The sequence below is a fragment of the Nannobrachium achirus genome, assembly GCF_963921795.1.
Source record: "Nannobrachium achirus genome assembly, chromosome: 6".
NCBI classification, from domain to species: domain Eukaryota; kingdom Metazoa; phylum Chordata; class Actinopteri; order Myctophiformes; family Myctophidae; genus Nannobrachium; species Nannobrachium achirus.
In genome coordinates, this window is record NC_137815.1 from 3,904,666 (window position 1) to 3,927,057 (window position 22,392).

At 38.5% G+C, this 22,392-nt stretch overlaps 1 long non-coding RNA gene across 1 annotated transcript; it reads right to left on the reverse strand.

The window, feature by feature from the left end:
• Positions 1-334: 334 nt before the first annotated feature.
• LOC308287450 lies at positions 335-4,146 on the reverse strand. Its single transcript, XR_013962133.1, has 3 exons — positions 3,732-4,146; positions 1,809-1,948; positions 335-988 (listed from the first exon to the last, which is right to left on the reverse strand). It is a non-coding gene; the product is annotated as an uncharacterized lncRNA (long non-coding RNA).
• Positions 4,147-22,392: the final 18,246 nt, after the last annotated feature.

A 22,392-nucleotide genomic window follows, 5' to 3' on the forward strand; every position in this document is an offset into this window, starting at 1 on the left:
CTGCTGCTACTCAAAGATTTGCCATTTCAGATCATGACAAGTGACAAGCCAGTGGGCCAATTACTTGAGTTATAATTTGTCGTTGTCGGGTAGAAAACCGTTTGTTTTGTATTTATCATTTAATAAAGTAATTAAAGAGGCGTTGTGTGCTTGTAGATCGGCTGTTTTCACTACTTTTGTGCGACAGCCTTGTTTGATGAAGCAGGGCTTTGCGAAAAAATGTACACATTTGAAACTTGGAGATACAAGGTTTCTGCCCGACAGTGACGATTTACTTTGTTGGCCGCCCAGCCCCCAAAATGGAACGAAGTCCAACATTATGTTTACAGCAGAATTGAGCAGACATACAGATTAGAGCTTTGGAATCAGTGTCTAAATAATTAATTAATTGATACGTGCACTGCTGCGCAAGGTCATGAGTCATGACATGATGTCCTCCTGATATATACATCATACAATTTGATTTGGAAGATAGCCTACTACTGCTGCTTTATTATGGTGAAGAAGGTTTGTAAGATGGGTGGGTGCAAGCACAAACGTTCTGTGTCTGGTTCGCGCTCCTCTGCTCTGTGCCAAATTCTGTCTGTCTGTCTGTCTGTCTGTCTGTCTGTCTGTCTACCTGTCTGTCTGTCTGCCCACAGCGTGGCAGCCAGGCAAAATGCCTGGCCAGGCGAAAGGACCAAATCTGTTAAGGCGAATAAGTTATAGGCGAATGGGCTGGTGACCGTGGGAGGTGCTCTCCATTCCGGTAGAAGCTGGTGAGCAGCTCCTGGAAGTCCATTTTGTTTCATTGTCCTCAGGCAGTTGCAGATAAATACTCCACAAATCTGTCCACCAAATCCAAATGTAAAGAGTTCAGTCCAAAAGTGCTCCAGTGGTCGCACATGCTGATCCTGCTGTAGACAGATCCATGCTGCTCTCTCGGAGGTCACTGTGGCAATCCAGAGTCAGCCGCAACGTTGACCTTCCTGGCATGTTTGGGCTTCATCTGTGGAGAAAAACAGAGTTTGTGTAAATTTGGAGTGCCCCAACTAATTGCGACTTAAGGTTGCCATGAGAAATGTCACAGCTTATCTCCGTGTAGACGTGTGTGTGTACACATTTTTACATATGGGTTGGTTCCCTTGATACATCCGGTGACATCACCTATGTAAAAGTCCATATATGGGTATTCCCCAGAATCTTTTATGCCCATATATGGAGATTCCTGATTAAGCCCATATCTAACAGAACTGCATAATGGAATTGCCCATATGTGGAGGAAGACAGCCCATATTATGTGCGGCTGGTTCAGACAGGGATCTCCATGTATGGGCATAAAAGGGACGTACAGTACATGGATCTCCATATAGTATATGGGTAACTGGTCCGATATACATCACTGGCCAGATGGCCAAGAATTGTCGCCCTGAGGCGTCTTACTAGTTTAGTAATCGTAATCAAATCGGCACATAATCGCTGGAATTTCTATTAATACCGTGCTAAAGAACTAAAACAGGGTTCCCACAGCTTTTTATCAATTAATTTCCAAAACTGCGCTGCGAGACGTTGTGAGCATGTAGATCGGCTATTTTCACAATTTCTGGCTCTAATATTTGACAATTTGGCCCATGTTTAATTTGCCATTTCAGAGGTATTAACCAAATCAATAACCAAAGACAATGCATAGCTATTTTTTCCAGGGCCTTCCAGGAGCCTTGATCAATTCCAAAACTTTTCCAGTACTGGAAAAATATGATTCTAATCTCAAAATATTTCCAGGAATTTCATGACCGTGGGAACCCTGGTAATAATTGTGACAGGCCTACCTGGTGCTTATGGGGTTGGCTGGGATGATGGTGACGTAGCTGGTCTGTGGGGCTGGGGCACCGTGGCAGCCTGCATCTTCCTCGTCGATGAAGCGAATGTTCTTGGGCCTTTCTTTGAACTGGTAGGCCAGGATGCCCCGCTGGTAGTAATACACACACACACACACACACACACACACACACACACACACACACACACACACACACACACACACACACACACACACACACACACACACACACACACATTACTCAGGGTTCCCACAAATGTTTTCCAATTAATTTCCAAAACTTTTCCAGAATATTTAACCCAATATACAGGACTATATAACAATAATTCAGCTCAATAACATGTTGCTTACTCCTATGCACAATGCCCAAAGACAGGTAGTGTATGCCAGTGGTTCTCAACCTTTTCAGGCCGTGACCCCGAAATAATCATGTTTTTACTGGGGACCCGGCACCCTGACGAGCACTAAAGAGTTGAGAAATGTTGTATAACACTGTTCTATTGTGAAAATAGCAGATCTACATGCTCACAACGCCTCGCAACGTTGTGAGCATGAAGATCGGCTATTTTCACAATTTCTGCCTCTAATATTCAAAGAATGCATAGCTATTTCTCCTGGACCTTCCAGGACTGTTTCAAAATATTTCCAGTAATTTCATGACCGTGGGAACCCTGCTAAAAATATGCCTTGAATATTTATTTTTAAATTACCTATTTGAAAAGAACACGGTTACCATTTAGCCTGACAAATGTGTAGCTATTCTTTAATCAGAATGTATAAGGTAATAGCTAAACAAATGCCACAATCTGATTAATTGCTTAAATAATTGACAGATTAAACAACGTTTTCAGGCCAAGGACCCATTAGTTGAGAGAGATTGAAGCAGGGACCCCCACAACCTGTTCATAGATTGATTAGATTCCATATAGTTTCATTGTTTGACAGCACAATCATCAGTGTATTTTCATGTCAATTTGTGTTTTCAGATATTTAACCACTTGAACTGTCAATATTAATAAACTTGACCTTTCACTCTGTACTTAGTCTGCTCTTTTCCTCTATTCACCAAAGCTCTCTGCCTAAAATAGGAGATCTGCTATTTTTGGCTAGATTTCTCAGAATATGGACGCTAGGGTTCAAGTGGTTAATAAACAAAAGTTTCTATCACTCAAAGATTTGGAAGACCCCCCTGTAGTAACTCTGGGGACCCCCGGACCCCCTGTTGAAGTAAAGAACAGCGGCTTTACCTATCACTTTAATACTGACAACAAAGCATTCAAGGCATGCTAAGGGGGTCCCTGCTTGCTTCATCCCTCTCTCAGCTAAGCAGGGACCCCTTAGCTTTAATAGGGGGACCCCTTAGCTGAGAGAGAGAGAGAGAGACAAAGCTGCTTAATCTCTCAGCTAACGGTCCCTCTCTGTCAGCTAAGGGGTCCCTGCTTCATCTCTCTCTCAGCTAAGGGGTCCCTGCTTCATCTCTCTCTCAGCTAAGGGGTCCCTGCTTCATCTCACTCTCTCAGCTAAGGGGTCCCTGCTTCATCTCTCTCAGTTAAGGGGTCCCTGCTTCATCTCTCTCAGCTCCCTGGCTGGGGGAGATGTTTAATAATTATTGTTTCCTTTTTTTTTCTATTTTCCCAAATAATTATTAAAAATAAATGAGGAAAAAAACGGCCTGCTCACATAGGAGGGTAATATGAGTCAACAGAAAAATAATAATGGGTGTTTTTAATGAATCTATCATGGTTAAAATGGAGTTTGAAGTTACAAGTGTGTTTATGTGGAGAGAAGCTCAAAAGCTGTTTCCCTGTTGAGAGTGGAATGTCCCTTTAAGTGAGTCGCAAAGATAAGCATACAGATTACAGACTACACATCCTGACATGTAACAACATAAACCCCCGTCATTGTATCTTACCTGAATGGACTTATACCCAGGAATCGTTCATAAATCCACCACGCTTCTTGTTCCTGATGTAAACAATCCTCCAACAGTCCACACACAGAGCGGAAGACGAAATAGCAGGTCATTCAGTCAACTGTAGGACAAATGCAACTGGCTTAAGGCCGTGGAAGATTGTGATTGGCTCTCTCCACCTTAACCCAGTTGCTTTTTTTATACGCTCGGACTGAAAGACCTGCAAAAAATACTCTCCCACTGCGTGACGCTGGCCCTGTGACGTCAGTCCTCAAAATAGGAAATAACATATTATCGTTTTGCTTACTTTATTCACTCAAAATATAACGTTGGTCCTTGCATTGCACATCCTTGGAAAGCATAAAATCGCCTTATTTTTTACAGAGTCAAGAGATGAGGGTTTCATAAAACACAACTGTAGGACATTAATACAATATCAAGCCAGCCACTCTAGCATATGCGCGGTGCATGCTGGGTAATCCATTTGGATAAATAAATGCTTTTTGCCAAGTCATCCTTTCACATTTGTCTTAACTGTGACCAACATTTAACAGAAGTTACATTTTTAAATTGGATCTGAGACAAAACACTTTTTATATATTATGTTTAATTACGATAGTCATTTGGTCTCGTCTCGTTCGTGCACCAAAAAAACAGCAGTCACGTGACTGACATATCGGCCGATGTGATGTACATTATCAACAGACAGAATGTCTGATTAAAACATAGTGCCTGAACGAGAGTATGGGCATTTTCCATGGGACGTGAACATAATCAACAGAGACTATGTCTGATAACAACATAATGAGTTCCTCAGTATGGGCAATATGGCCATAATGGGCGCATTCTATGCAGTTAATAAAGGCTGATAATGGACATTCTATGTTCAGATAACGTTCGAAGCGGGTGTAATAAACAGTAGCGCAACAAATGTTTCATCTATTAATTCTCTTTCCCCTTCCACGGGAGGTTGTTGTGAATCTTTGAATCAACGTGCGGGTCGAGACCCCCACAGAGGTCTCGAAACTTAAGACAGACGGTCGCCACTCACCGTGTGTGTGTGTGTGTGTGTGTGGGGGGGGGGGGGGGTCGCTCCCTACGGTCGCAATTACAAAGATTTGCACCAATTTTCACTGCTTTTCAAAAATAGCAGATGTGCAAGCTCACAGCGTGGCACGCGGTGCCACGCCTTGAGCTTGTATATCTGTTATTTTTCAATAGCTTAAGTATAAAATAATTCCAGGTCTCAATGGGTAAATCCATGGTAATGTGTTACGGTCTGATGGGAGTCTGTTCTCCTTTATGGCAGTGAATGCTGGACCCTGAAGACAACTCTGCAGAAGTCTCTAGACGGGTGCTGCACCAGAATGTTACATGTAGTGCTCAATATCAGCAAGAGTACACATGTTACCAACAAGAATCTGTATGCTGGAATATTAAAGTAGTAGTTCACCCCCAAAATGACTTTTTTCCTATCGAGACTTGAGTTCAATAATAGTGTTTTGTTTTTGTCGCCTTCCTAAGACAATAATTTGAGGAGAAGCTTTGTAGGCCCATTGATTCCGGATGGAGACCCGAATGCATTTGGGTCTCCATCCGGAATCAATGGGGGTACATTTATTATAATCAAATTATTGTCTTAGGAATGCGACAAAAACAAAAAGATATTATTGAACTCCATGGGGTGAGTAATCAATAGGAAAAAAAGAAATGTACTCAAGAAAGACGCAGGAGCGCAAAGCTACAACGAGCTGGCCAGATGTGTGGAGAACCGAGATGACTGGAAGCGAGGATGGAGGGCTCGTCTGAGGACGACCTAGAGAGAGAGAGAGAGAGAGAGAGAGAGAGAGAGAGAGAGAGAGAGAGAGAGAGAGAGAGAGAGAATGTGTTACATGATGTTGTGTCAATGTACATGTATCATGTTGTATGGTGTTAGCAGCCTCCTGGTCAGAGCCAGGGACATGCTGGGCCCCTGATTCAGCCTGGGAAAAAGAGTTGGAGAGGCCCTCATTGTGCGCTATAGAGAGAGATCTCTCTCTATAGCGCTGCTGCTACTTTGCCATTTCAGATCATGACAAGTGGGCCAATTACATGAGTTATATATTCGTTGTTGTCGGGTGGAAACCTTGTATGTCCAAAACCGTTAGTTTCGTATAATCATTTTAAAAATGATTTAAACTAGTGAAAACAGCCGATCTACAAGTAGTTCTGCTGTTTTCACTACTTAAGTGCGACGGCCTTGTATGATGAAGCAGGGCTTTGCTTTGCGAAAAGATTTACAAATTTGAAACTTAGAGATACGAGGTTTTTGCCCGACAAGGTTTTTGCCCGACAGTGACGATTTACTTTGTTGGCCGCCCAGCCCCCAAAATGGAACGAAGGCCGACATTTTATTTTTATTTTTTTTCCTAATGGCCCGGCTTTCCCAATGGCCAGCAAGTCCCTGGTCAGAGCTGTGCTCCTCCATCTACCAGTACTGTTCCCTCATCCCGGCCTCTGACCACACAGCCCCTCTCCTCATGTCCAGACTGGACCACCTGCTGCACAGCGTCAGCCTGCAGGGGGGCTCTGTTGTAGAACGTTACTGATAGGTGACAAGCGACAACATATCTGAGAACATGTGATCGCTTGTGTCCTATCAGTAACGTTCTGTGTGCGCAAATATCTTTATCCATTGAGTCTCGCTTTAATTTGTACACGCACAATGCAGTCCTCTTCAATAGCAGAAAATAGGAGGGCGCGGAGCGCAGGTTTGGAGCGCATATACCGGCTACAATGTACTGTAACAGCAGGAGTCGGCTCTCACTCGCAGTTCCTAATGCTGCATGGTGGTGGACATTAACCCCTTCATGCCCGTGGACGGCTCACCAAGACAGCAGCACACACAGCCACTCATTGTTTAAGTTTAACCAGGGACACCAGTTCACCAAGAAAAGGCTTCATTCTGAAGACCTTTTAAAGGTCAGTCACTAAAGTGAATAGTTAAAGGTGACAGAGTGAAGCTTATAATAGCCGGGGACCCACAACCCTAGTCAAAAAATCCTATAGGATTCTGATAGAAAAATCCTTTAGAAAATCCCATTAAGAATCCTATAAGAATCCTTTACAGTTTTGGAACAGATCCTATTGGATATTTTCTTATAGGATAATAATCCTTTAGAAAATCCCATTAAGAATCCTATAAGAATCCTTTACAGTTTTGGAACAGATCCTATTGGATATTTTCTTATAGGATAATAATCCTTTAGAAAATCCCATTAAGAATCCTATAAGAATCCTTTACAGTTTTGGAACAGATCCTATTGGATATTTTCTTATAGGATAATAATCCTTTAGAAAATCCCATTAACACAATTAGTGCCTCTTAATCTGAAGGTTGCTTGGTGCCTCGGTGCCACGCCGTTTCCTCCATAGGCCGCCGCTATTATTTTGAAGGGCTGGAAGGGGGTTGTTTTTGTTTTTTTGGATTATCACTTGACGGCAACGATTACGTCATCTAGTCACATGACAGTGTGGGACAAGAAGAGGAAGATGGCTGCGCCCTGCCTTGTGCCTTGTTTACATTTAGATCTGCTGCAAAATGTCTCAAAATGGCTATTTTGTTTAAATGAAGTTTCTTTATGGGCCTCTCCATTGACTTAACATTGAGGAGCTTCACTTCGCGTGCACGCCCAACGTGCGTTGTAAACAAATCGCCGACATTACCGATGCGGGCGGGACCGGAGCGACATTAAGTAAGTAATAATATCTTTACTGTAAATGTAACAGTATTAAATATAAGTGTATATAATTACACAAAATATACAAATAAGGGCTTTTACCTGACATTCTCCATGTTATAGTGCATTTGTGGCCACGGCTCCTTTAAGTCCCCTCCTACTGTATAAATGCCCTGCCACACCTCCACCTCTTCATTCTGTTTCCGTATTGAACGAGGTGGGTGGTCTGGCCTTTGTTATCTCTCTGTACTGTATAACAAAATACTATTTAAGTTGCAAATTATTTATACAGTGTCTGTTTCATTTTGTTTAGAAAGGAGTCCATGCTGCGCGATATTAACTTGGAGACGTGTGTTTTCTGTATTGTTGTCAGGTATGTTACGTTTTATGTGTTGTTACCTTTTCATTCTGTTTCCGTATTGAACGAGAAAGGAGTCCATGCTGCGCGATATTAACTTGGAGACGTGTGTTTTCTGTATTGTTGTCAGCATTAAAAGGAGTGCCGTCTCCAAAGAGATTCCTGGGTCTGTCTGATTCACACAACGCAGAAAGACAAAGCTACACCGGTTACATATATACAGTAAGATTCACAGTCCTCACCGTCAACGGCGCCATGGTATTAACCCTTTCAATGACGGTGAGGACTGTCAACGGCAGCAGAACAGTTAAGAATCCTATAAGAATCTTTTACAGTTTTGGAACAGATCCTATTGGATATTTTCTTATAGGATAATAATCCTTTAGAAAATCCCATTAAGAATCCTATAAGAATCCTCTATAGGATTCTTAATGGGATTTTCTAAAGGATTTTTCTATCCTTTTGGATTTTTTCTTATAGGATTATTATCCTATAAGAAAATATCCAATAGGATCTGTTCCAAAACTGTAAAGATTCTTATAGGATTCTTAATGGGATTTTCTAAAGGATTATTATCCTATAAGAAAATATCCAATAGGATCTGTTCCAAAACTGTAAAGATTCTTATAGGATTCTTAATGGGATTTTCTAAAGGATTCTTTCTATCAGAATCCTAAAGGATATTTTATATCCAATAGGATCTGTTCCAAAACTGTAAAGGATTCTTATAGGATTCTTAATGGGATTTTCTAAAGGATTTTTCTATCAGAATCAGACAGACATACTGTACATAAACCTATTTTCTAGGGTTGTTACTTGAATGGGCTACCTAATATCTATTTATTACCTTATTATTTTAATCCTACAGGACCTTATACTGGACCAGAAATTATCTGATAGAGGTGAACATTGTATATGAACTTTAGAATCCTATTAAAAAGATTCTATTGGTACACTGAAAAATGATATCAGATTCTTAAAGGAATTAGTTGAATCTTCAAAGTTCCAATACAATCCTATAAGGTTCTGTTGGAACCTTTGACATTTCTACAGGGTATATTGGAACTTTAAAAAAATCCTACAGTTCCAATACAATCCTATTGGAACTTTGAAAAATCCAATTGGATTTCCAAAGTTCGATATAACCCTATAGGATCCTATTGGAACTTTGCAAAATCCTATCGGATTTTCTAAAGTGCCGATAGAATTCTATAGGACTGTATTGGAAATTTGTAAAAACCAATATGATCCTATAGGATTTTCAAAATCCAATAGAATCCTATTGGAAATTTCAAAGATCCTATAGGATTTTTTGACTATAGGGAAGCCCAAAAGCTCAAGGAATAGGGTGTGATTTTCTGCCGTACTTTTTATTCCTGTTTTATCTACTAGTTTGGTCATTAAGGTCCACAGAATGAGAGGCCTGCTCTACCGGAAACATTGTGAAAAAAAGTTATGGCCATTTGTATATTCACTGTCCCATTGACTCCACTAGAAATATTAAAAAAATAAAATAATATGTGCTTTAAGTAGCATGTGAGGGGTCAAACTAGTCTGAATCCATTGCAAGCATTTGTTTTGCATGAAAAACATTCCTTGGGTTAACATTCGGCAGCCCACAACTGTGAAAAGTGGAAAAAAGTGATGACTCATCACTTTTCACAGTTTTGGGGGGCCGAAATCTAGCCCAAGGAATGGGATCATGGGAATCATGAAGAACCCCTAGTTTAACCCCTCACATGCTAATTAAAGTAGACTTTTTTATTTTTTTATATATATATTTCTAGTGGAGTCAATGGGACAGTGATTATACAAATGGCTATAACTTTTTTTTGCGATGTTTCCCCTCCAATTTTAGTGACTGGGTCCCCTCCCACTTTGGTGACTGGGTCCCCGGCTATAAGGAACTGTGTCAAAGTCAAGGAGAATATTTGTTAAGTTACATCTTCATTAACCAATTTGAGAGACTCATTTGATTCATTCACAAGAAGTTAAAAATGCCCTTATGTATCTTCGGCCCAAGTTCAATACAAAGATTAAAATCGTACTTGCTTTAGTCCACGTCACTTCCTTTTTCCCACGCTGTCAGAATACTCTCATTCACAAAACTAAACGTATCCTCCTTAACCAATCAAATCCTACAACCTGTCTGCGCTCAGCCAATCGGCGATTAGGCTCCATTCTATGAAATAGCCCTGCTTCTAACCCGGCACTCTCTTTGCAGACATCTTCAAGCACCCCACCTCCATCCCTAGCTCCACCTCAGTCCTGGAGTCAAAGGGAAGATGGTTCTCCTGCTCTGGAAGATCTGCTCTATCACAACCAGCGTTTAGACTCCATGGGGGGATCTCTCTCCTATTCTAAATATATAATTTATTTGCTAATGGAGTCTAATCACCAAATATGTAGCCTACTTGATTATTCCTTTGCATAATTATTTCATTAAATACTTGCATTTTCAAATCGGTGTAATCTCTTTTATTGAAATGCAAATGGCACAGTGAACTAAGGACTTTACTTTTGAGTGGCTCTATTTAAAAATGTTACCGTCACAAATGACCGTCGCATTGATGCAGATTTTTGTTCAAAATGTAAAAAACTACAGTTCAGTAAAACTAGTGAAAATGTCCTTTTCTTGTTTTTGTTTTATTTTTGCTGTTTAGTTTTTTAAGCTATATATTTTTGTCACACAATTAATAAAACTTGACATTTACATGATGCTCTGTGTTATTCCCCTACAAAACAATTTCACTTAACTAGTCAAATAATTTGTGTTAAAATAAGTGTTAAATAGCTCGTTATAGGATCATTTAATATTTTTTATATTAACCACTTGAAACCTACCATCCCTATTCTAACATTAGCCGATCTACAGGTTCACAGTGCCTTGCGCTGCAAGGCGTTGTGAACTTGCAGATCTGTTATTTTGGACAAAGAGTAAACATTTGACTCTGGCCTACTCTTTTTTTTCCCCCTAAGTATTGAGGGTAAGTGGTTCAATGTCAGAAAATACTCATACGTCTATGTCTATGACATTTTTTAATGAATGTTACCCTAGTCAAAAAATCCTATAGGATCTTCGAAATTTCCAATATAATCCTATAGGATTTTGAAAATCCTATAGGATCATATTGGTTTTCACAAATTTCCAATACAGTCCTATAGGATTCTATCGGTACTTTAGAAAATCCAATAGGATTTTGCAAATTTCCAATAGGATCCTATTGGGTTATATCTAACTTTGGAAAGTCCAATAGGATCCTATTGGAACTTTGCAAAATCCTATTGGATTTTGTAAAGTTCCAATAGGATCCTATTGGGTTATATCTAACTCTGTAAAGTCCAATAGGATCCTATTGGAACTTTGCAAAATCCAATTGGATTTTGTAAAGTTCCAATAGGATCCTATTGGGTTATATCTAACTTTGGAAAGTCCAATAGGATCCTATTGGAACTTTGCAACATCCAATTGGATTTTGTAAAGTTCCAATAGGATCCTATTGGGTTATATCTAACTTTGGAAAGTCCAATAGGATCCTATTGGAGCTTTGCAAAATCCAATTGGATTTTGTAAAGTTCCAATAGGATCCTATTGGGTTATATCTAACTTTGGAAAGTCCAATAGGATCCTATTGGAACTTTGCAACATCCAATTGGATTTTGTAAAGTTCCAATAGGATCCTATTGGGTTATATCTAACTTTCGAAAGTCCAATAGGATCCTATTGGAGCTTTGCAAAATCCAATTGGATTTTGTAAAGTTCCAATAGGATCCTATTCACCCAAAAAACTGATTAAAGCCGTCTATAAAAGTGGCAAATATAAAATGTGTTTGCTTGATTTAAATTACTTTAATTCAAGGGATAAGCATATACATGTAATTGATGTAACTCAAATATTATTAATAGTGCAATATGCCATACATATAAAATGTATTTGCTTAATTTAAATTACTCTAATTCAAAGGATACGCATATACATTTAATTGATATAACTCAAATATTATTAATCATGCTTTTTAAAAATATATACATTTAACATTTATGAATTCATATTTAATTGATGTTACTCAAATGTTATTAATTGTTCTTTTTACTTTTAACATTTGCATTTATATTTAATTGATGTAACTCAAATATTATTAATCATGCTTTTTAAAAATACATTCATTTTAAAAAAATGCATTTTTATTTCATCGAAGTAACTAAAATGTTATCAATCACGTAATTTGAAAATGCAACCAAATTGTGTTGAAGGCAAAAGAAGACCAAGCCTCCCTTCCAAATGCATTTATATTTCATTGAAAGAACACATCTGTTTTCAATCACTTGATTTTGAGAACACAACCAAAATGTGTTGGAAAAGAAACCACGCCTCTAACGTTCCTTCTTCCCTCCAAACCAAACCGCGGTTGAAATAATATCCTCCAATTTGAAGAAGTTCTTCCAACATTCTTTGGTAAGTTTTTGCTGTTTCTGGTTGTGTAAAATGTACTTTGTTGTCACATAATGTGCATTCTGTAATATTTACCGACAAATGTATATATAAGACATATTTACTTGGTCAAACACTAGCCTCGCATATAATAGCCATGCTTGACTTCTCTGGGAAACCTCCGTGTTTAAGCTTCAGACACAAAATACACACTGAGCGTGGGATTTTTGTTGACTTTATCGCCGAAAAGCCGCATTTTAATATTCATAGGTTTGTATTTTATGCCCTTTATTTCTGTGTTAAAGCGTTGTTGTGCGTTATTGTGTGAAATGTTGGCCAGCACTCGACGGGGACTGTGTGTGTTTGTGTGTTCGTGCGTGCGGTGTGTTTGTTCGCTCTTTGGATAAGACATTATAGCCGCCCACATGTAGGCTTATTAACGTTAAATCAAGTGTTAGTTTCACACACGAAATATACATGGAGCGTGGGATTAATGCTTTGACTTTCTCTACGAAAAGTAAGTGAGTGCGTGCCGTGCAGTCTGCGTGCAGCTTCTCTGCGTTTGTGTTCGTTTGTTCCTTCTCTGGGGGACTCACATTACCATTGCTGCTCACATGTAGGGTTAGTAACTTTAAATCAAGTGTTAGTTTCTTATAAAGTGCTTCTAACATTTTCCAGTGTGTTTGTGTCAATGTATTCGGTGACGTCTTCATTTACGGCGTGGAAAGATTTGAAAGTCTTTTTATGGTAGCGACGCAACAATGCCTGCATGGGGTCAGTTCACATTACAGGTTGCAGAACCGGTTTATCCGGTTGCAATGCCGGATACGGAAACGGCCTGTGTGTGTGTGTGTGTGTGCGTGCAAATGACGGGATACAGTAGGCGTGTTCTATGATTGGATCACTGAGTACTGAGTAGATCGCCTCCCTCACGACCAACCAACCAACTGTCATGAGGGCACTGGCAGAAAATAATTATAATCAACATTAAACCTTTGTTGTGGTTTGCTGAAACATTGTTATGATAGTTTAGTTATGAGTTATAGTTATGTTTATAAGTTGAATTACAGCAATGTGTCATGTACAATACATGATGCCAGCTAACCATTATTTAATGTAACAAATTTAATAATAGTCAGTTGTGTAAAGTAACTCAGTACAAGTACTTAAAGGGGGCCTGTCAACTAAAGGGTTACTGTCACTTTAAGAATCATCAAGTTAATATTGTCATTGTGGGGCTGCGCAATTATAAGCCAATCAAATTAATTGTATGTATAGCCTGACTGTATGACTACTTACTGTACTGGTCAGCTGTTGTTGGGCAGATTACACTGAGACAGTTTCAGACTGTGGAGCCACACGGGAGATAGTCCATGTGACCTACTGTATCATACTATTATAATTTCGGGGAACTTTGTGAGCTTGTAGATCCGCTCTTTTCAAAAGTGTTTACTCATTTGAAAACTTGAAATGGGAGATTCTGCTAAATGAGTATTAATGAGTATTTCTGCATTGCAGTATTGATACTTTTACTTGAGTAGACCATTTGAGTACTGCTTCCATAACTGATAATAGTCATGCTATCTTCAACAACTCATCTAAAACAGTGGTTCTCAACCTGTGGGTTGGGACCCCCAGAGGGGTCGCCAAATTATTTTGGGGGGTCCCCAGATGATTAACTTAATGTGCAACTTGGTTTTCTCACTCAACAGTAAACAAACCAACAAGTGTATATGCACATTTCTAAAGTGACAATTTAAGGACTTTTTAATGCCTCTAAAATGACAAATTAAACATTGGCCAAATTGTCAAATATTAGAGGCTAAAATTGTGAAAATAGTTGTGAGCATGTAGATCTGCTATTTTAACAATAAAACCGTGTTATACAAAATGTAATTGTACAAGGTGCTTGATGTAATCTCTCGTCTTTGATTGTTGTTTTCTCGTAGTCTCGAGCTGCTGTACTGTATCTGGGTGGCCATCACCGGAGTTGGCCAACCGGCCCTACCTCAGCTACCTGTTTCTGTGCGACAATCGCTTCCTAAGTGCTACCCCACAGCTCACCAGGTAACCACTACACACAACCATCAACATTTCATATAACGAATGTGATTAGCATAAAGTGCTCATCAGGTTGGCGGGTCCCCTGTAAAAATATGATTATTTTGGGGGCTGCGGCCTGATTAAACATTGGCCAAATTGTCAAAAATCACACCCAATGTGAAGTGAGCGGTGGTCGTGCTTGCATAACATCTTCAGACTAGGATTTAAGTATAGGATGTACAGGCTATGCTACACACACACATGTTTTGCTATAGCAAAACGCTGAGGAAAAAGGCTACAGACATATGACATAATGACATCACTAGACAAACATGATGCTACTCACACACATTTTACTATGGCAAAACGCTGAGGAAAAAGGCTACGGACACACGCACAGCCACAGACACACACACACACACACACACCAGTGTCTTGTTGAGTCCCCATTTTTAAACCAATCCAGTATCTCTGATTTGTGCAGGGCTGAGCATCAGATTGAAAATACCCATTTATTTATTTCACAGCAGATAATCTACGTATTAAATGTAATGCTTAAATTCAATTAATTATTTCAGTGGACTAAAATCTTGTTTTATTTGATGGCCTTTCTGCCCTGGCTTTTGGCCTTTGTGCCCTAAAAAAACGGACAACCCCAAAGGCCAAGCGGCCTTGCCCCTAAAATGATGAAATTCCAGGCCTGGTCCTCACCATGTCTCATATGTTTTATATATAGATATTTACCCTGTGGTCGCTACTCAACCTTAGGGAGTGTTATTTGTTTTCCTCTATGGTGTTCAGTAGTTTGCTTATCGTGTTCTCTGTTTGTGTTTTATAGGACTCAACTGCTGCTGAGAGTGCAGAGACAGACATGGGGGTGATGGGGATCTACTCGGCAGGGAAGAAGGAAAATGGGGAGCCGGAGGAGGTCGGCATAGTGATGGAAGGTGTTACGGTCCTGAAGAACATCACCAGCGTCATTCAGGGGTTCGTCATGCTCTATGGCCTTATCTATGCACTTGACTTGAGTTATCCAGTCAAATTGAAGTGCACCTTTGAGTTCATTCAGAAACTGATTATGAATCTGGATGCACACAAGCTTAGTCCAAAGATGGAGCAGCTGAAAATCAAGTTGTTTGCTTAACACATACGCCGCCAAACCTGGCCACAGCTGTGTTAAGGGGTTACCAAGACGACCTCTGGACCTTTTCTATGGATCTTTCACACCGACCATTGCGGTTGTAGGTAAACAAAATATTGTTTTCGATGGCAGGCGGGGTTACCATGGTAACCGTTAGACGCTGCAGCGGCGGTGGCTGCTGGTAAGCGGGAAAAATAATTCTCATGATGCCTTACTAAAGACATGGATTCATCTCTTGCCTCTTTTCCCTTATAGCTTGTTTGCTCAAAACCGCCTGTTTTCTATGGACCATTATATGGACGGGTGTAGGTAAAGACATTGTTTACTATGGCAGGTGGTTTGTTCAGAATTGAACATGGTTATATGTGTTGTATGATCTGTACATTTTAAAAAGGAAAACAAAGTTCATATTCTGTGAATCGGTTAAATAATAGTTCATACCTGTGTGAATCAGTTAAAATATTGGTCATACCTTTTTGTGAGACAGTTAAAAAAGTTCAATGTTTTCACTGCTGTGTTGCACTGTTTGAATGGTTAAAGGAGAGAACTTTAGGGTCTTTACTTAAAGGTCCTACCTTTCAGGTAAACTTAAGTATTAATTTAGAAAAGCACTACATATTGACCCAGGTGTTATTTAAAAATCAAACCTCGGTTCGAAGTGGAGCGGTGAATTTGAGCAGCTGTACCCTATGTGAGTGAGTGAGTGAGTGTAAACTGTGCCTGTGAGTGAGTGGTGAGTGTGCCTGGCCTGCACAAAACAGCGCCCCTCCTTTAACTAGTGTGTTGTGTGTGGCCACTCAAGGTATTGCCCAGGCTACGGACAGGGCCAGCCAGCCACCCAGCCAGCCAGCCAGCCAGCCACATACCCACGGATATACCTGTTCATTGGGAGCGCTTTCACCGCTCCAAAAATATAAGCTGTACATTGTAACCTGTGTGAAAAAGAAAAAGTTCATATTGTGTGAATCGGTTACAAAATGGGTCATAACTGTGTAAGGATGGGACGATAAGCAATATTATTGTTTATCAGGATTAAAACATGATCGTATCGTGGAGATTACATTTATCGTGATTCCGTCATGCACTGGGATCAATTCTCTATTTGCCGAGCTGCATATCAGGTACCATTTAACCCCTCTATAATTGGTAAGAGGTACTTATAATATACGTACTTGATACGTACTTGTCTTTCACTCTATCAAATGTCTTCTACAAGCTCACAACGCGCCACGTTGTGAACTTGAGAGCTTATTATGAGCTTGGCAAACGTTCCGTTCTCATCACAATCGTGATGACATTTTCATATCATCCCTGTGTGAGTCATTTAAAAAAGTTCAATGTTTCACTGCAATGTTTTCATAATTACATTGAAGTTGCACTGTTTGATTGAAGCTGCACTGTTTGAATGATCGAAGTTGCACTGTTTGAATGGTTAAAGGAGAAGTTCACCCTCCCCACCCCCACTAGTTTAATAACAATTACATCCCATGAAGCTTTTGAGTCTCAAATTATTGGCTTAGGAATTTGACAAAAGAGGAGAAGAAAATGATACAATATTTCAAGGCTTCATGGACTGATTTTATTTTATATTTTCATGTCTCATTGTTGCACAAAATGTGAAGGGGGGAGTGCAAGGATTGAAATAAAAAAAAGGTCTTAAGTGTATGTCTTGCTGTTGTATGTTACAATTAAGTTGGAACAAAGTACATATAGTTTATTTTATATTTTCATGTCTCATTGTTGCACAAAATGTGAAGGGGGGGAGTGCAAGGATTGAAATAAAAAAAAAAGGTCTTAAGTGTATGTCTTGCTGTTGTATGTTACAATTAAGTTGGAACAAAGTACAGTTCACCCCCAAAATGACCTTTTCTATTGATTCCTCACGCCATGGAGAATTGAGTTCAATACGTTTTTTTGTATTTGGTGCATTGAAACAAGGGATGTGACAAAAAATTGAACTCAAGTTTCCATGGCGTGAGTAATCAATAGGAAAGTCATTTGGGGGTGAACTACTCCTTTAATGTAGCTTTATTAATGTAAAAGATATACATTGGCTATATTGGATAGAAATGAGTTTAACCAACACATTTAAATTATATTAGTTTGTTGGACAAATGTAGAAATGAGTTGCACCAATGCATTTAAGTTATATTAGTTTATTGGACAAATGTAAAAATGAGTTGCACCAACGCATTTAAGTTAGATTAGTTTATTGGACAAATGTAAAAATGAGTTGCACCAATGCATTTAAGTTAGATTAGTTTATTGGACAAATGTAAAAATGAGTTGCACCAACGCATTTAAGTTAGATTAGTTTATTGGACAAATGTAAAAATGAGTTGCACCAACGCATTTAAGTTAGATTAGTTTATTGGACAAATGTAAAAATGAGTTGCACCAACGCATTCAAGTTATATTAGTTTGTTGGAAAATGTAAATCAATTTGACTCATTTAACGTATTTATTTTATCTCTGCTTAATTTGATACAAATGAGTTGGACTAAATGAGTTGGACTAAATGAAAAACATTCATTACATTGAATGTACTTATTTGAGTTCAGGTTAACTTATATTAATTGTGTGGAAAAACCTGACGGAATTGAAATGCGTTCATCCAATAGGTTATTTTTTTGAGTGTTGGGTTATATCTAACTTTGGAAAGTCCAATAGGATCCTATTGGAGCTTTGCAAAATCCAATTGGATTTTGTAAAGTTCCAATAGGACCCTAGTCAAAAAATCCTATAGGATCTTTGAAATTTCCAATAGGATTCTATTGGATTTTGAAAATCCTATAGGATCATATTGGTTTTTACAAATTTCCAATACAGTCCTATAGGATTCTATCGGCACTTTAGATCCAATAGAATCCTATAAGCTTATATCGAACTTTGGAAATCCAATAGAACTGTAGGATTTCCGATAGAAAAATCCTTTAGAAAATCCCATTAAGAATCCTATAAGAATCCTTTACAGTTTTGGAACAGATCCTATTGGATATTTTCTTATAGGATAATAATCCTATAAGAAAAAATCCAATAGGATTTGTGTAGGGGAAATCCTATTGGATCCTATAAAATGTCAAATAGGACCAAAAACCCATCCTTACTAACAGGAGCTGTGGCGCAGAGGATCAGGGCAGGATTCAAGCACCGGAGGTCGTAAGTTCGAATCTCACTCAAGATGTCAATGATAATGTCAAATCTAATACTGTATGTCTTATCACTGATAGCCTGATAAATCAGTCCGCACAACACCACCCCCTGTTGGTGGGTGGCAGCCAGGCAAGGCACCTGAGGCATTAGATTACAGTACCATAAAGATGTACAATGCCTCGCCAAAATATCCTTTAGGATTCTGATAGAGAATCCTATAATAATCCTTTACAGTTTTGGAACAGATCCTATTGGATATTTTCTTATAGGATTATCCTATAAGAAAATATCCAATAGGATCTGTTCCAAAACTGTAAAGGATTCTTATAGGATTCTTAATGGGATTTTCTAAAGGATTATTATCCTATAAGAAAATATCCAATAGGATCTGTTCCAAAACTGTAAAGGATTCTTATAGGATTCTTAATGGGATTTTCTAAAGGATTATTATCCTATAAGAAAATATCCAATAGGATCTGTTCCAAAACTGTAAAGGATTCTTATAGGATTCTTAATGGGATTTTCTAAAGGATTTTTCTATCAGAATCCTATAGGATTTTTTGACTAGGGTATGTGTGGCAATTTGCCTATTTTTTCTTCAGGAGACATGGCAGAGACCACAATATATATATTATTAGTACTGTCTGCTTAATTATTACATCAATTATCAGTTATATGCAAGCATATGGATGAAAACCTCATATCCTGTCCACACACATTAAACGGTAGATGAATGAACAGAAATACATTGTTTGTGTGTGAGGAAGGCAGAGGGATACAATAGCACTTATTAAAGCTGGTAATTTTCAACATAAGTATTTCCCACCATTAGCTTCATTTACATCCAAGCATACTTTATATGCTTTGAGGACATCTGCTGGGTAAAGGGTGTTATTATAAACAACTAGAAAAGAAAATTTCCAAGAAATTTTAAGTGTGCCTGCAGCTCGCTAAGTCTGTGCAACCTTGTGTAGCGGTTGGTGTTAGCATTAGCGTTACATTTTTTAACATTAGCATTTTTTGCATAAGCTTTAACATTATGGTTCTTCATATGACACCACCCACAGCCATTTCGACTAATTAGTGGCGTTTTGGCGCAATTTTGGCCGTTATCACGGGTCGCACTTTAACGACAGTTTTTTTGAGAAAAAATTGTTTTGTGAGAAAAAAATTGTTTTGTGAGAAAAAAAAAGTTTTGTGAGAAAAAAAAAGTTTTTTGAGAAAAAAAAATTGAGGAAAAAAAAATTTGAGGAAAAAAACATTTTGAGAAAAAAAATTGAGAAAAAAAATTTGAGAAAAAAAAATTGAGAAAAAAAAATTTGAGAAAAAAAAATTTGAGAAAAAAAAATTTGAGAAAAAAATTTTTTTGAGAAAAAAAAAATGTTGAGAAAAAAAAAATTGAGAAAAAAAAAATTTTGAGAAAAAAAAATTGAGAAAAAAAAAATTTTGAGAAAAAAAATTTTTGAGAAAAAAAATTTGAGAAAAAAAAAAATTGAGAAAAAAAAAGAATTATGATACCAGCCGCGAGTCTGTACGACAAACGGTTCATGAGTTATAGAGGCACTTCCTGTTTGGCGAAGGACACTTCCTGTTACAGAGGGGGCGGGGCTTAATCAATTACAGCTCATCCCTATTGGCCGGAAAAAGACCAAAGTTGTGTGTGCATTTTAAAGTTTAAATCACGTTGCTAGGCAAAAGTATGGCAGAGTTATGTGGCGCCAAGGTTTCTGGGTTTTTTTCGGAGTCCCCCATTCTAAGTCAATGGGGTTTTTGGGCGTTGTTTTTTGCGAATTACATCGCAATCGTATCGCGGATCGGAAAGAAAAGTAATAGCACACCATTCCCGGCCGAGCCGCACATTTTGATGTATATATTGCGGGGGTGGCGTAAATTGTGCGGCAGTTATTAAGTGCCGAAGTTTCCCCCATTCTAAGTCAATGGGGTTTTTTGGCGTCGTTTTTTGCGAATTACGTCGCAATGGTAACGCGGATCGGAAAGAAAAGTAATAGCACACCATTCCCGGCCGAGCCGCACGTTTTGATGTATATATTGCGGCGGTGGCGTAAATTGTGCGGCAGTTATTACGAGCAGAAATTTGCAAGAACATTACTTACTGACTGACTGACTGACTTAAGTATGGCGGATTACAATAAGTGTTCTGCTATTGCATAGCAGGCACACTTAATTAAGTGTGCCTGCTATGCAATAGCAAAACACTTATTGTAATCCGCCATACTTAAGTCATTAAGTCATTAAGTCTTTCGCCACGAATTTCTGCACGTAATAACTGCCGCACAATTTACGCCACCGCCGCAATATATACATCAAAACGTGCGGCTCGGCCGGGAATGGTGTGCTATTACTTTTCTTTCCGATCCGCGTTACCATTGCTACGTAATTCGCAAAAAACGACGCCAAAAAACCCCATTGACTTAGAATGGGGGAAACTTCGGCACGTAATAACTGCCGCACGATTTACGCCACCCCCGCAATATATACATCAAAATGTGCGGCTCGGCCGGGAATGGTGTGCTATTACTTTTCTTTCCGATCCGCTTTACGATTGCGATGTAATTCGCAAAAAACAACGCCCAAAAACTCCATTGACTTTGAATGGGGGACTCCGAAAAAACCCCAGAAACTTTGGCGCCACATAACTCTGCCATACTTTTGCCTAGCAACGTCATTTAAAATGTAAAATGCTCACACAACTTTGGTCTTTTTCCGACCAATAGGGATGAGCTGTAATTGATTAAGCCTCGCCCCCTCTTTAACAGGAAGTGCCCTTCACCAAACAGGAAGTGCCTCTATAACTCATGAACCGTTTGTCGTACAGACTTGCGGCTGGTGTCATACCTTTTCTTTTTTTCTCAATTTTTTTTTCTCAATTTTTTTTTTCTCAATTTTTTTTTCTCAAATTTTTTTTTCTCAAATTTTTTTTTCTCAAATTTTTTTTTTCTCAAATTTTTTTTTTCTCAAAAATTTTTTTTCTCAAATTTTTTTTTTCTCAAATTTTTTTTCTCAAATTTTTTTTTTCTCAAATTTTTTTTTTTCTCAAATTTTTTTTTTTCTCAAATTTTTTTTTCTCAATTTTTTTTTCTCAATTTTTTTTCTCAAAATTTTTTTTTTCTCAAAAAATGTTTTTTCTCAACATTTTTTTCTCAATTTTTTTTTTTCTCAAAAATTTTTTTTCTCAATTTTTTTTTTCTCAAAACATTTTTTTTCTCAATTTTTTTTTCTCAAAATTGTTTTCTCAAAATTATTTTTTTCTCAACATTTTTTTTTCTCATTTTTTTTTCTCAAGATTTTTTTTTCTCACAATTTTTTTTTCAAAACTTATTTTTCTCAAAAAAGTTTTTTTCTCAAATTTTTTTTCTCACAAAACAATTTTTTCTCAAAAAACTGTCGTTAAAGTGCGACCCGTGATAACGGCCAAAAATGCTCCAAAACGCCACTAATTAGTCGAAATGGCTGACTTCCTGTTTGGTTTCTGATTGGCTGCTGGCCTTGTGACGTGGGTAGAGCTGCGAGGGCCTGGTCATCGCTGCTTGCAGCTTTAATTCATTAATCGTCCATGACCTTAATTGGGGCCTATTTCGCCAAACAGGAAGTGCCCCTCACCAAACAGGAAGTGACCCTTGATCTCGTGAACCGTTTGTCATACAGACACGCGGGTTGCGTCAAATGAAATAACGCTAATGCTGACACCAACCGCTACACAAGGTTGCACAGACTTAGCGAGCTGCAGGCACACTTAAAATTTCTTAGAAATTTTCTCTTCTAGTTAGAAGATAAATGACCTTTATTATCCCAA